The sequence below is a fragment of the Halichoerus grypus genome, chromosome 6 (assembly GCF_964656455.1).
Source record: "Halichoerus grypus chromosome 6, mHalGry1.hap1.1, whole genome shotgun sequence".
In the NCBI taxonomy this organism is placed as follows: domain Eukaryota; kingdom Metazoa; phylum Chordata; class Mammalia; order Carnivora; family Phocidae; genus Halichoerus; species Halichoerus grypus.
The window spans coordinates 81,380,247-81,392,823 of NC_135717.1; the positions used below are offsets into that span (position 1 = coordinate 81,380,247).

Sequence of the window (12,577 nt, forward strand, 5' to 3'; positions counted from 1 at the left end):
GGACCCACCGCCAGCCAGAGCAACATCAGTCACTGACAAGAGGAGCGCAGAAGCTACAGGAGTAAGTCAAGCCCTGGAGGGACTGGGAGTGGCTGGGCTCAGTGAGGGGCAGGGGAAGCCAGGGATGCTCAGAAAGAGCAGGCACCATAGAGCCAGAGAAGAGGGAGCAACAGAGCTTTTTGTGCCCCTCCCCCTTGCTCACTGCACAAGAGTCGCATCCCTTACCCTTGGGCCCTGCAATCTGGGGGGTGCACGGCAGAGACTGGAGATCCCAAGTGGAGCAGCAAAGGATGTGAGGATTAGAGCAAAGTGATGGCCAGTGGAGTCTCTTCAAAGGCGCATGGTGGGTGGTCTCCAATGCCCAGAGGCAGGATCAGTGGGTAGGCCCGCAGCCAGGGGGGGATGGGAGGGAGGGCTGAGGAAACTTGTAGACTCTCAGCTGGCTGTGTGGTGACGGAGGGAGAGAGTGAGCAGGGGGGTTGGTTTGGACAAGAAACAAACACTATTCTTACTTACAGGTGCTCACAAAGGCTGGTACCCTGGAGAAGCTCTGGAATAAATACACCTGGGCCTTTGAAAACAGAGGTACATGATGGTGTCATTTAATGGGAACCTTTGTTTGTTTATTCACCCCATTCTGATATCAGACATCTTGAGGAACAAAAGGAGGGGATGGGCAAGACCTTGGGACCTGGCTGAGGGGAGGGCTTGGGGCAGGTGGGCATGGTGGCCAGCTCTGCTGTCTCCCTGTCCCTTTGCTTTTCTAGACCCAAGGACGGATTCCTGGTCCCGGTACACTCGCCACTCCCTGTCCCCCTTCTTTTGGTCTTCTATCTTCTGGTGGTGGTGGCAAGTCTTCACTTCATGTCCAGATGGGAGCCTCTGAGGTTGGCAGGACCCCTTGCTGTCTACAACCCAGGCCCAGTGGCTCTCTCAGGGACCTGTTCTGTGAGGTAAGGCCAGTGGGGCCCTGTAGAATTCTAGGGTCTCCTCCTTTATGGAGTGTGCAAGAGACCATGATCTGCCTCTGCAGAAAGCTGAAGAGCCTTGGAGGGGACACAGGTAGGAGCTGGGGTTCTGTTCCATCTCTGGTGACCCTGCCTTCCTTGTAGAGACACAAATCCCACCTGCCATTTTCCGTTTCTTTAAATGGAGAAGTAGAGGTCAGTGCAAGCAAGATAGAATTCATTATCCCCCTCTCACACCTAAAACCCCCCGACACCTCCTGTTTCTACCTAGGCTCTGTGACTCTCTGCCCAGTGTTCTGAGCCCCAAACACTGGGGTTCCTTCCAGACGCCTTGTTCTCGGCAGATCGTTGGATCAGTATGTGTGCCGGACGTGTGTTGACTGTCAGGCTTTGTGAGGACCTGCAGAGTCGCTGCTGGAGAAGGCACGACCACCCTCCAGGAGCTCCCTGCTCTAGGTGGGGAGTCAGATGTGGAAATGGGCAGGCAGGGCAACAGAAATCTGTGCCAGGGACGGGGGGAGGAGCAGAGACCCAGCTGTGGTGTCAGGAAAAGCTCTTGGAGGAGGTGGGAGGAGGAAGTGGTCATCATCACTGGCATTTTAAGGTGCTTATTATGGTGAGGCACTGCTCTAAGTGCTTTCCGAGGACCTGCTCACCTGCTCATACCAGCACCATCCTGAGGTACAGAGGGGTCAAGTAACTAGCAGGGGGTGAGGTGCTCTGGCTACAGAGCTTGCCCCCTCACCTCCATCCCCTCTGCCTAAGGGAAGAGGCCAGCAGTCCAGCCTGAAGAAGCAGGTCCTGACAGCCACATCTCCCACCTTCCCTCCTCTACCATCCGTCTCCCTTCCTCATCAGTGCTCACCTCCCATCCAGCCTTTGCACTGCTGACACAATGATCGCCCCAGACACCCACCCACTAGAAGGACCTCGTGGCCCTCTGAGACTTCCCAGCAGCAGGGGCAAGGCAACTCTGTCGATGGGTGTAGAAGCCTCCCACAGTCCTCTGGGCTCAGCCTTGCTTTCCTGACCCACCCCACCTCCTTCCACTGCCCCGGCAGCCCACACCCCTGCCTCCTCCAATGCCTCACTCTTCCCCAGGCCTACAACCTGGCCCCGTGGGCCCCAGGCCTTGGCACATAAATGCTTCCTGCCAGAAACACTTGTCCCAGGTGCCCTGACAAATTCCTGCACATCCTGCAGACTCGGGCTTCTCCCGAAGACTTCCTTGGCTTGCTAAGGCCAGGTCATTTGTTTCTTTCCTTGGGTTTCCACCTCTACTCTCCGCAGGGGACTAGGGCTGGCTCCTTCAGCTGGCCAGCACTGCCTGGGAGCGTCTCTCCCCAACTCCATGCTCGGTGACCGACTTCCCGGTAGCTGGAGATCAGCCGCGGTGGGAGCGCTTACACCCTCGGAGCTGGCCAACACTACAAATCCACCTGCCCTCTCCCACCCTGAGAGCCTGTTTAGCATTTACCAACACTCTGCCATCTCACGATTTGCAGATCTGTTGGCCTCCCCTCCAAGCGGCAAGTGCTTCAAAGCAGGGCCGAGTCTCACTTCTCTTTGAAAAGTCAGGCCCAGCATAGCGTCTGGCACAATGTGGAAGATGCAGATAACTCGTGAGACATGAGACATGCCCCAGAGAGCTTGTCATTTAATTGTGGCAACAAATCACCCTGCTGGCACCATAATCCTTTGAGAATCTGCCATGCCCATGGCCGCCTCTTGCTCAGAAGCCCTCCGTAGCTCCCTTGACCTATATGACCAGAATGGGAAGTCCCGCGAGGTAAGGACTTTTGTCTGTTTTGTTTTAGGGAGGTGGCTTGGGGCCCAGAACAGTGTCTAGCATGGGGAGGTGCTTAGTACTATTCAACATGTCACTGTCATATGAATACTAAGTGATAAGGTTCAAGTTCCTTAAAACAGTCTTCAAGACCCCTTGTTAACCAAGTCTGTTCCTGGCCCCTCCTCCCCTCCTGGAAGCCTCCACTGCATTCTCACCGATCCCTTGGAGTTAAGAGAGGTCCAGGCACCCTGCACTCCTTCCTTAGCATGAAGCTGCCCCCCCCTCCCCTCTGTTTGCCCAGGGCCTCCTCATTCTCCAGTCCACTACCAACGTCAGGAACACCTCCTGGTTCCTACTCTTTATCTGGCCCCAACCTTACAAGTAAGGATAGTTTCTGACATCTCAGCGAGCCTTTGAGCTCCTTGGGGGCAGGGCTAATGTGTGTACAGCTTCGTGTCCCTCTAATACTCCAGCACCTAACTTAGGGTCTCACACATAGTAGGTGCCCAGTGTGGCTGCGTGGTCCATAGTTGTGCACATTAAAAAAAATTGAGAGACCAGCAAGATGTATGCAAGTCCCAGCCTCTGTTCTAGCCACTCCATGAAGTTGAGGTGATTAGCAATTACTCACCAAGTCTCAGTGAGGGTTGGGGCGGGACGGTGGTGTCCAGAACATGACTGGAGGAGATCTTAGCCTCACAGGCCCTCAGCCAGTTTGGTCTCATGGCGGAACATGGTCTTTCCTTCTCTCTTCTTCCTCCTGGCTCATGGATACCTTGCTTCTGGCTAACTACGACTACTTCCGCCAGCCAGGAGATGACTGTCCGAGCGGGCTCAGGACAAGGGGATGGCAGGGCATGGCAGTGTTAGGCCTGGAGAGAGGGTTGACAGGATGCACTTTGTAAAAACTGGAGCTTGATTGGGGTGGTGTCACCTGAGACTTCTGATGGGAGGTCGTGACCTGATTGGTTCCATAGAGGCCCAGAAGACCTCAGTTTGAATCTCAGCTCTGCCAGTTACTTGCTGTGTGACCATGGGCAACTTACTTACCTTTTATGGGCCTCAGTTTTTTTAATCTATAAATGGAGGTAATAATACCTACTTTATAAAAGGATACAATTGGAAGATGATTGAAGTAGATAATGTATGAAAATGTTCAGTTCTGGGCCTGGCGCACACTGAGTGGTAGCTAAGGGGTAGATATTTCATTATTTTTAGCTGTTCTCTGTTCAACTGGAAACAGAACAAAAAGCTTCCTGGTAGAAAATAAAATCTAGCTGAGGCTCTACAAGTCACTGGGTACTGATTTGGATGCTGGATTAAGGGATGTTGAATGATGGGCTGAAGTCATGCTGCTCAAAGTGTGGTCCCCAGACCAGCAGCATCAGCATCCCCTGGGAACTTGTTGAAAATGCAGAATCTCATGTACCACCCCAGGGGCACTGATTAAGAATCTGCGTTTCAACAAACAAGATGACCAGAAAATCTGTGTGCTCATTAAGATTGCATGGCTACAGGCAGGAGCACCTTTGGAGAGTCCTTCTGTTAACAATCCCAGTAGCTCCTCCCCCTTTTCCTGTGCTAACAGACATCTTTGTGCAGACAGGTGGGCGCTGTGGAAGCAGGGGGCGCCTAGGAACGGTGGGGGTTGGGGCTGAAGCCAGACTTGTCTGGCCAGCGGCGCCACCAGGACAGCGGTCTGACTGAACTTCCCTTGCTGTCCAGCAGATGGAGAACGTGTGCTGGTGGTTCTTCTCAAGGGCCATTGAATTGCCCGGTACTGTAAGTGCGGCGGTGGCTTTGGCTCTTACCCACTTGTATGGAGTTATCTCTGTTAGCTGGGTCTGGGGCGGTTTTTGAGGCGCCCTGTTCGAACCCTTCCCTCCAGCACCCTTTTTGTTGAATGTTCTCAGGGTTTCCCCAGGTGGCCACGTCTGAGGCTGATTTCAGAGCAAAGCCTTGGTCCCACTACCTAGCGGAAGGACACTCATCGACCGAACATCTTACATTACCTCAGACTCCCACGCGCCCCCCCTGCATTCATGCACATGCATAAACGTATACATTTACCCCCATGAGCAACCAGGTTCTAAGCTAAATGAAAATGGAAAGAAAAATTTAAAACCCTGATATTATGTGACAAGGATCATCAGGCAGTAAGAGCCATTCTTAAGTGTTAAAGAGGAGAAGAAACCTTGCTTGTGAATCCAGAAAGCTTGCGTGATTCAGAGTGGGATTGGGGTAAGGTTCATAATTTTGGGGGAGTGATGAAAGGGAGGGGGCTCTTTCTTATCAAAAACTTGCCAAATGAAGTCTGAGCAGAGAACATTTGGGAATTTGTCTTATGGTTGCCTGGGTCCTAGGCTGGGTGTTCAATACCTGAGTTCTCTGCCTAGTACTCTGGGAAGTGGGATGGGATATTGGAAGGAGCTCTCTGAAGTCTCTGAAGCCAGACTGTGTCCAAATAACCTCAGGCGAGTTGCTCATCCTCTCTGTGCCTCAGTTTTCCCATCTGTAAAATGGAGATAAGTGTAAAGCGTATACTATTAATAGTGTTTATATCATATTTTAAACATGCAAAGTATCTGGCACACAGTGGATGCTATGCAGGTGTTTGAGTAGTGTTATTTCCCCTGAGTTTTAGTGTCCCCTTCAGTAAAACAGGCAGAACCACCATGTCCTTGGCAGTTGAGGACCCAGGAGAAGAGTAGAGAAATAGGGTCCCTAGAATTGACATCATCTTTTCTTCCTCTCCAGGTCTTCTTCATATTATGAAAGAAGCCAGAGCAGATCACCTTCCTGCATGTCTACCATGTTCTTCACCCCATGCGCTGGAGTCAGATATGTGCCACAGGGTCAAGGTAAGTGATACCCAGCAGAGAAGGGCCTGATCCCCAGTTTGGGAGGCATGCATCCCTGTAACAACGGTTTGGTTCTAAGGTTCCCCTTCTTTCTGGCCATGAGACCAGGCTTCTTCTCCCATTTTATCTCCATTGTTCATCAGCGCTTCCCAGCCACCCTCTCTGGTATGGGGGAGGGGACTGTGGGAGATTCTTGGGGCCATCTGCCCAGACAGTACAGAGGAGTTATAAGCACTCTCATTTGGCTCTCCATCAACCACAACCCACCATCATGACCTCAGATGGCTCGTGCTAGACCTCCTCATGAAAGGACCTTCCCAAGGATTTTTTCTGTAGGGTGTGCAGAGTTGCTCTCTGAAGCTTAGAAGATGAGAACATGAAAGAAAACCCCAAACCACAAGGCCCAGCTCCACTATTACCCTTTATCTCCCCATCCTACTCTGTAGCCTTCTTCATCAAGATGCTGAAGCTTTGGTCCATGTCTTCACATATCTGTACCATGGACCAGCCAGTCTGGGGCCCTGTGTGCAGCTCTATCTGTGGTGGAAGTGGCATTTAACCATCATTCAGCAGCTCCAGGGGCCTTGGCTGAGCCCTGGGTTCAATTCTCAGCTGCACCCATGATGAGGTATCTGACCATGAACAAAAGTCCATCTCATCATTGGGTCTTCCTTAGTTTCTCAATTTGGAAGGTTCTCAGTAACCATCTTGTCAATCCTAGAACCGACCTTAAGTCACTGACATGATATGGGACCTGGAGCAAGTGACTTCCATATTTTGGGCCTCAGTCTTATCCATGAAGTGAAGGGGCTGGGCTATATGACCTCAAAGCACTAATATCCCAGGAGCCTGGGATCACTAACTCACCCTCCAGGTGACCGGGTACCTTCTGGTTTGGGGAGCACCATTGCCGGATGATGGTGGCAGCCTAAGATGGCCCTCCTGGGCCTGGGATGGATTGAGTTTGTCACCAATGTCCACAAGACATGACTGGATTGGGGCAAGTGGGACAACAGAGCCAGGAGAGGGGTCAGGAATACTCTTCGAATCATAAGTCAGGAGAAATTGGGGGCAGTGCTTCACCAGGCTTCCTGGTTTTTCTCTTCCCCAGTGTCAGGAGGCCTGACCCCTGCTGGCAGACAGGGAGGTGAAGACAGGAGGGGCCAAGGGCAATTATCCTTCCAGTTCCTCAACACTGCTTCTCAGTGCTCTGCTGTTTATTTTCTCTCATGCCTTCTTTCACCCAGCGTCAGTTTGTGACCACTGCTGACCACTGCTCTTGCAGTCTTTCACTGAGTGTTCCTTCTCTCATGGGCTTGACACGGTGGTCTATCTGTACACCTTCAGTGTCATCAGCCTTTTCCTCAACTGCTACCACCAGACATACCTGAGGAGCAAGCAGGAGAAGCTGACTTAAGGGGAAGGAGCCATGGACTGAAACTAGCAGAGCCGCCCCCACAGAGAGTTGGCAGAAGACAGCGTGGGCCACAACCCACCTGTGCTGAGCAGATACCTCTGGACCTGCATTTCATTCTGTGAAGGATGGAGGAGAATGCCTTTTTTCTTTTTTTTTTCAGAGTTAGGGAGGACAGAAATGGACCAAGTTTCCTGTACTCACTTCCCTTACAGCACTTCTCACATGGATTTGTAACTCTTTATACTTCTCCTTCCTTTACGGGATGTGAGCCCTCACAGAGGGGACTGTCTTATTCTCAGTGTTCCCCACACCTAGCACAGCACCTCAATAAATGTGCATTTGGATCCTTGTATTCCACCACTAGCAGTCATGGCCTCTGGTGAAGATCAGGGCTGGCAACATGCCAGAAGTTGAGGCTGGCTTGATAGCTCACCTTGCAGTGAGAAATGATAGGAATATCCAAAAGTGAGTGTGGGTCTGTTTGGTTTCTAGCATGGCTGCATGAACATTTGCCCCTGCATCTCTTCTAGTCTGTTCACTACTACCTGCACTTGTAGTTATATAGTTGGATGATTCTGTGTATGTGAATGGACTGATGGAGAGGGCTATGTGTATATGTCTAAATATTTGTTTTCAAATATACATGCATGATCCCTTTGAGTTCCTCTCTGTGTTGTTTGCCTGTCTCTTCTATAAGTCTCTGTAAGTGCCACATGGTAATAAATGCCAACTGGGATCAATACTTCTATCTGCAACGGGAGACATAGAAGTTAGCCAACAAATCTCTGAATACATGTTTCACTGAGGGCCTCCAACGAGGATGGGAGAAAAGGAGAAATAGGAAAAATAAATACAGCCATCTACTTCCCAGAGAGGGAAACTGAGAATCAACAAAAGGGTGATCTCATGGCTGAGATCACATAGTATGGCAGAAGCAAACATTTGCTGATCCATTTAAAACTATGAGTGGAGAGTCTCTGGGGAGCAGTTGGGCTGAGAGCTGTCTCTGTGCTTCCAGGATGCTTATTTTTCCTTTATAATCTCTCTCCTTAGCTCTTTTTCTACACTAAGTACATCTTTATTTTGTGATGCCTCACCAGTAAAGAACACTCAAGAACTGTTGAAATTTATGCAATGCTATTTGGGTACTGTTTATCCATCAGGTACTCTAGTTAATTAACTCAAGGCCAGGCAGGGCTGCATCCTGTGGACAGTGTATTCAAGGAAAATTTCCTCTAAGTTATGCAGGATGTGAACACATCCCACACACTTTTCCATACCCAGGTTGAGTGCCTTTGGAGGTGGGTGCCTATTTTAAGGCAGACTTTTTTTTTTCCTTCTTGAACACATAAGAGTAAAGTCTGTTCATTTGCTTAACAGCCAGGATAAAGGGAAAAAAATCATCATTCCAGAGTTCAGAGCTAATGTGCATCCAGATCTTTGTAGCTGCTTCTGCCTGATTAAGCTGCACAAGAGGAAATGATATGTCCCAGGTCACGTCTGAATGAAGTAAGATTTTGGCTGGGGAGAGCCTGGTGTGAGGCAGTGTGGTAGAGAAGGTTTAGAGAAAAATCCTTGGTGAGCTGAAGGTGCCCTTCTTTTCTTTAACCTATACTATGCTATAATGACTTTACCTGGTTCAGGATTACTGTGCAGGCATTGTTTATCAGTGTAGAAAGATTGTGTGGATATTATAAAACACAAACTTATTTGTATTTGTAGAAACATAGCCAAATTCATAATTAATATTGTAGTTCACTTCCATGAATTTTTAAAGATAATGATAAGCAAAGGGTGCTGGTTACATTTTAAAATATATAGCAGGGCTGAGCGGTAGCCCAGAGAGTGGCCATGTGCCAAGATAGGGAGGCCCAGAGGGGCCAGTGGGATGGTCCCAGAGACAGAAGTGAGGGGGCTGTGCTGCATCTGACATGAGGGTACGAAAGTTGGTGGTCTGGGTTCCTGGCTATCACTTCATAAATCAAAGTACATCTAACGGAAGGAATAAACCTCACCCAAGATGGAGCAGCTTCCTGGTCATCTTCTAGCTCAGAATTCAGTGACCACTCCCCTCCCTACCAGCTGCCACACATACTCCATTGTGCACTCAGCTGAGCATGCATCCTGGGCGCTGCTGGGCCTGGACAGGTGTCTGGAGCCAGAAATTAGGAGAAAACCCATGTTCCTCTTCTATCACCCTCCCTTTCGCTCTTTCTTGGGGTTCTCTGTGTAAATGGAGGAACCCTTCTAAAAGAAGATAGTACTTTGTCTTTTGTCCCTGGGTGGTCTTAGGGTAAAACATCTGCTACAAAGGTGGACTTTAATTAGGGTTTTTGGAATTCAAACCTTCCCAATCAGGATCTAAGATCTTATGGATTTCGAAGCTTTAGGTAGTCAGCAAGCTGGTCCTGCAGATACTGGTGGGAAGAAGAGGGAATAAACCACCAAAGAAGTAGAGGATCTTGACTTGAAGTATCTGTATACTCATAGGGAGAGGGAGGACAAGGGCTCATGAATAAAGTAAGGGAAGATCCATTCCCAACAGTCCACACAGAGCATCATAAAGGTGGGGACCCACGCTGGACAGCTTTCACTGGGGAGGCAGCCCTGGATTCTCAGAAGCAACGGCTGAGTTCAGAGTCTGCCTTTGCCTTCTCACTGCCTGAGGGATGTGGGCAGTTCACATCACCTTTTAGTGTCTTTTTCATGTATAGATTCAGATAGGGGGTGTTCTCAGCTCTAAAAAATATACTCTGGTAGAGCTGGAAAAATAATATATGACCACAAAAACATCTTCTTTTAAAAATACTTAATAACTTAGCAATATAATATTAAATAAAAATGTAAGAGCATCCCAATTTCACAAAGAAATACATATAAAATATGAACATAAAAGTGTTAACAACAATCATCTCTAGATGGTGAGACTGCGGATGTTTTTAATTTCTTTGTATTTTCCTGTTTTCTGCAATGCCTCTTCTTTTTTTCTCATCATAAAATTTTTACTGTTCTAATGTGACAAATTCAGAACACCTAGGCTGTTCTTTTTTCTGAGAATTATGAAAGTACTTATTTGGTCTGCTCATCAGATCTTCATTACTGACATGGGTGGCACAGTTGACCCTACTACTGACCGCTTGGTGATGCAACATACAAATATGGAGGGCTTACTGTGTTCTAGGTGCTGAGCTCCATGTTAGGGATCTGACACACAGCAGATAAGATTTGCACTGAAAGGATCCTGTGAATACTTAAAAATCTAAACCTTTAGCCACTTTCACTGATCCAGGGCAAGTTAGGAAGAAAGACAGTCACAATTCACATGTAGGGGAAGATTGGAAAATATATACGTGATTGAGCAGGGCTTCCCCTCCCTTTTTTTTTATTCCTTCCTTTGCCACCTCTCCCTTCATCCCATCCAATAAAACCAAAGGGGGAGAGAATAGTTGGATATTATTCAGTGCAGTTAGATGAGAGTGTAGAGATCCTGTGTTGTGCACCACCTCATTTAGTTTGGAGATATGAGCCAGGGATGTGACAAGTCTTGCAGATGTGACACTAGATATACAAATGGACAATGGTGAGACCTTACATAAAAGTAGAGCTCAGATCCACAATCTGCAGAACCAACCCAGGAAACCAACCCATTACTGATAGTTCCTAGCCCAGGAAATCAGCCTGCTATTTACAAGTCAGGCTGGTAGGAAGTAAGACCACTATCTTTAGCAACTGGTCCAGGAAGCCAACAATAACCTCTATAACAACCACCCCAAACACTAGGACTTAAAAACCGACAGTTTCTCTAATTTTTGTCCCTGTTCCCAACTTAGGACAAACCAACAAAGCTAAATATGCACTCCTGAACAATTATATAGGGTGCCCTGCTTCTAGTTAGCACACCAAGAGCTTCCCTACACCAGCAGCTTCCAATCAGGGCACACCTAAAGCCTTTCCTTCCCAATATCAAGGTTTCATACCTCTGTCTGCCTTTGAGTCTCTGCCAGAATGCAAGTAATGATGGTTGACTCCCTGCTATAATAAGTTTTGCTTGTTCACCTTTGGTTGGGTTTCCTTAATTTGCACATAAAGAAGTCTCCTGTGCTTGCAACGTGCAGCAGCCTTGAGGTCAGATGGTGGTATGGTCTGCCTACTCTGGGGAGGGCTGGAGACAGTTTCTTGAGTTTCTCATGACTTTGCACTAGCCCAGGAGTTAGGGTTGCCAAATAAAATGCAGGATGTCCGGTTACACTTGAATTTCAGAAAAACAATGAATAATTTTTAGCGTAAATATATCCTATGCAATATTTGGGGCATACTTATTCTAAAAAGGTATTTGTTATTTATCTGAAATTCAAATATAACTGAGTGTCCTATATTTTTATTTGCTAAATCTGGTAATCCTACAAGGAGGGCAACTCAACATTCTCATGCCCCATTCCCACAACTGGAAAGAAAAAATTAAGAAGGCAGGAGTGAGAACCCTGGTGAGGCTACAAAGAGTTTCTGAGCTAAAAGGAGGGAAACACATCAGAGGTGACGTGGGTAAACCTCCCAGGGATTGGATGAGGATGCAGCTGTGTCTCAATGGATTGCCAGGGTAGAGGAGGCATGCCCAAGAACTAGAAGCAATATGACTATTCTAGAGCAAGAGTGTGAGCTCTAGACATATCTAGGTCCAGAAGAGGGTGTCCACTTCTCACCAATGATGCTGCTACATTTGTGTAAACATTACCCCCTCTGCCCCCACACCCCCCCTCCCCCGCCAGCCATCAGCCTAACATCAACCCTGGAAGAAGGAAGGCAAATGGAAGAAACACCCTGAATATGACTTAGTTGTCAATCTAAAATGACATGTTAGGACTTCTAGGAGAGTGTGTCAACATTGCTGAATTTGACTGGTTTACCTGGAAATGACTAGATTAAATTTCTGCATTAGTCAGAATGGAGCCTCAATATTAAAAAGCAAATCTGATGATTAGCAAAGTTTTAAAAATTAACATTTTGCATATATTAGTTCATTGTGAGGCTTTCAAAAGTTCATAGCCATCATATATATGAGTGTCTGGTCTTTATAAGCACCAGCTAGAGAAATAAAATCTCCCCATCCCACGCCCCAACACTCTCTCTCCAGTGTGGCAATTTTTCTGGGGAATTTGTCAATTTCCTCCAGAGAGATGTGTTGAATCTCACTCTGTTTGATCTGCATTATGAAAGCAATAGTGTTATTTTTCACTTTCCAAATACCAAATGACATTTTATTGAATATACTTTTCAGCCTTCATATTGACCTCGCACACCTTCAATGTTGACATACTCCCTTAGACCCCTCATGCTGAGAATCACTGACTTAAAGACTACCTTGTTTTCTTGATTCTTCCTACATAGCAGATTGATGATGATGAAGGTGAAGATGCTGAGGGCCACAATGACAATAGAGATGCCCCCGATTGAGGGCATGCTGGATTCCACTTACTTTCTATATATCATCGATCCAGGTGACAACTTGGCAAGCTGGACATTGTTTTCCCCATTTTACAGAGAA

General features: G+C 47.8%; 1 long non-coding RNA gene across 1 annotated transcript; it reads left to right on the forward strand.

The window, feature by feature from the left end:
• Window positions 1-780: 780 nt before the first annotated feature.
• On the forward strand, window positions 781-7,683 carry LOC118537389 (uncharacterized). Its single transcript, XR_004918113.2, has 3 exons — window positions 781-953; window positions 5,515-5,618; window positions 6,866-7,683. It is a non-coding gene; the product is annotated as an uncharacterized LOC118537389 (long non-coding RNA).
• The last annotated feature ends 4,894 nt before the right edge of the window (window positions 7,684-12,577 follow it).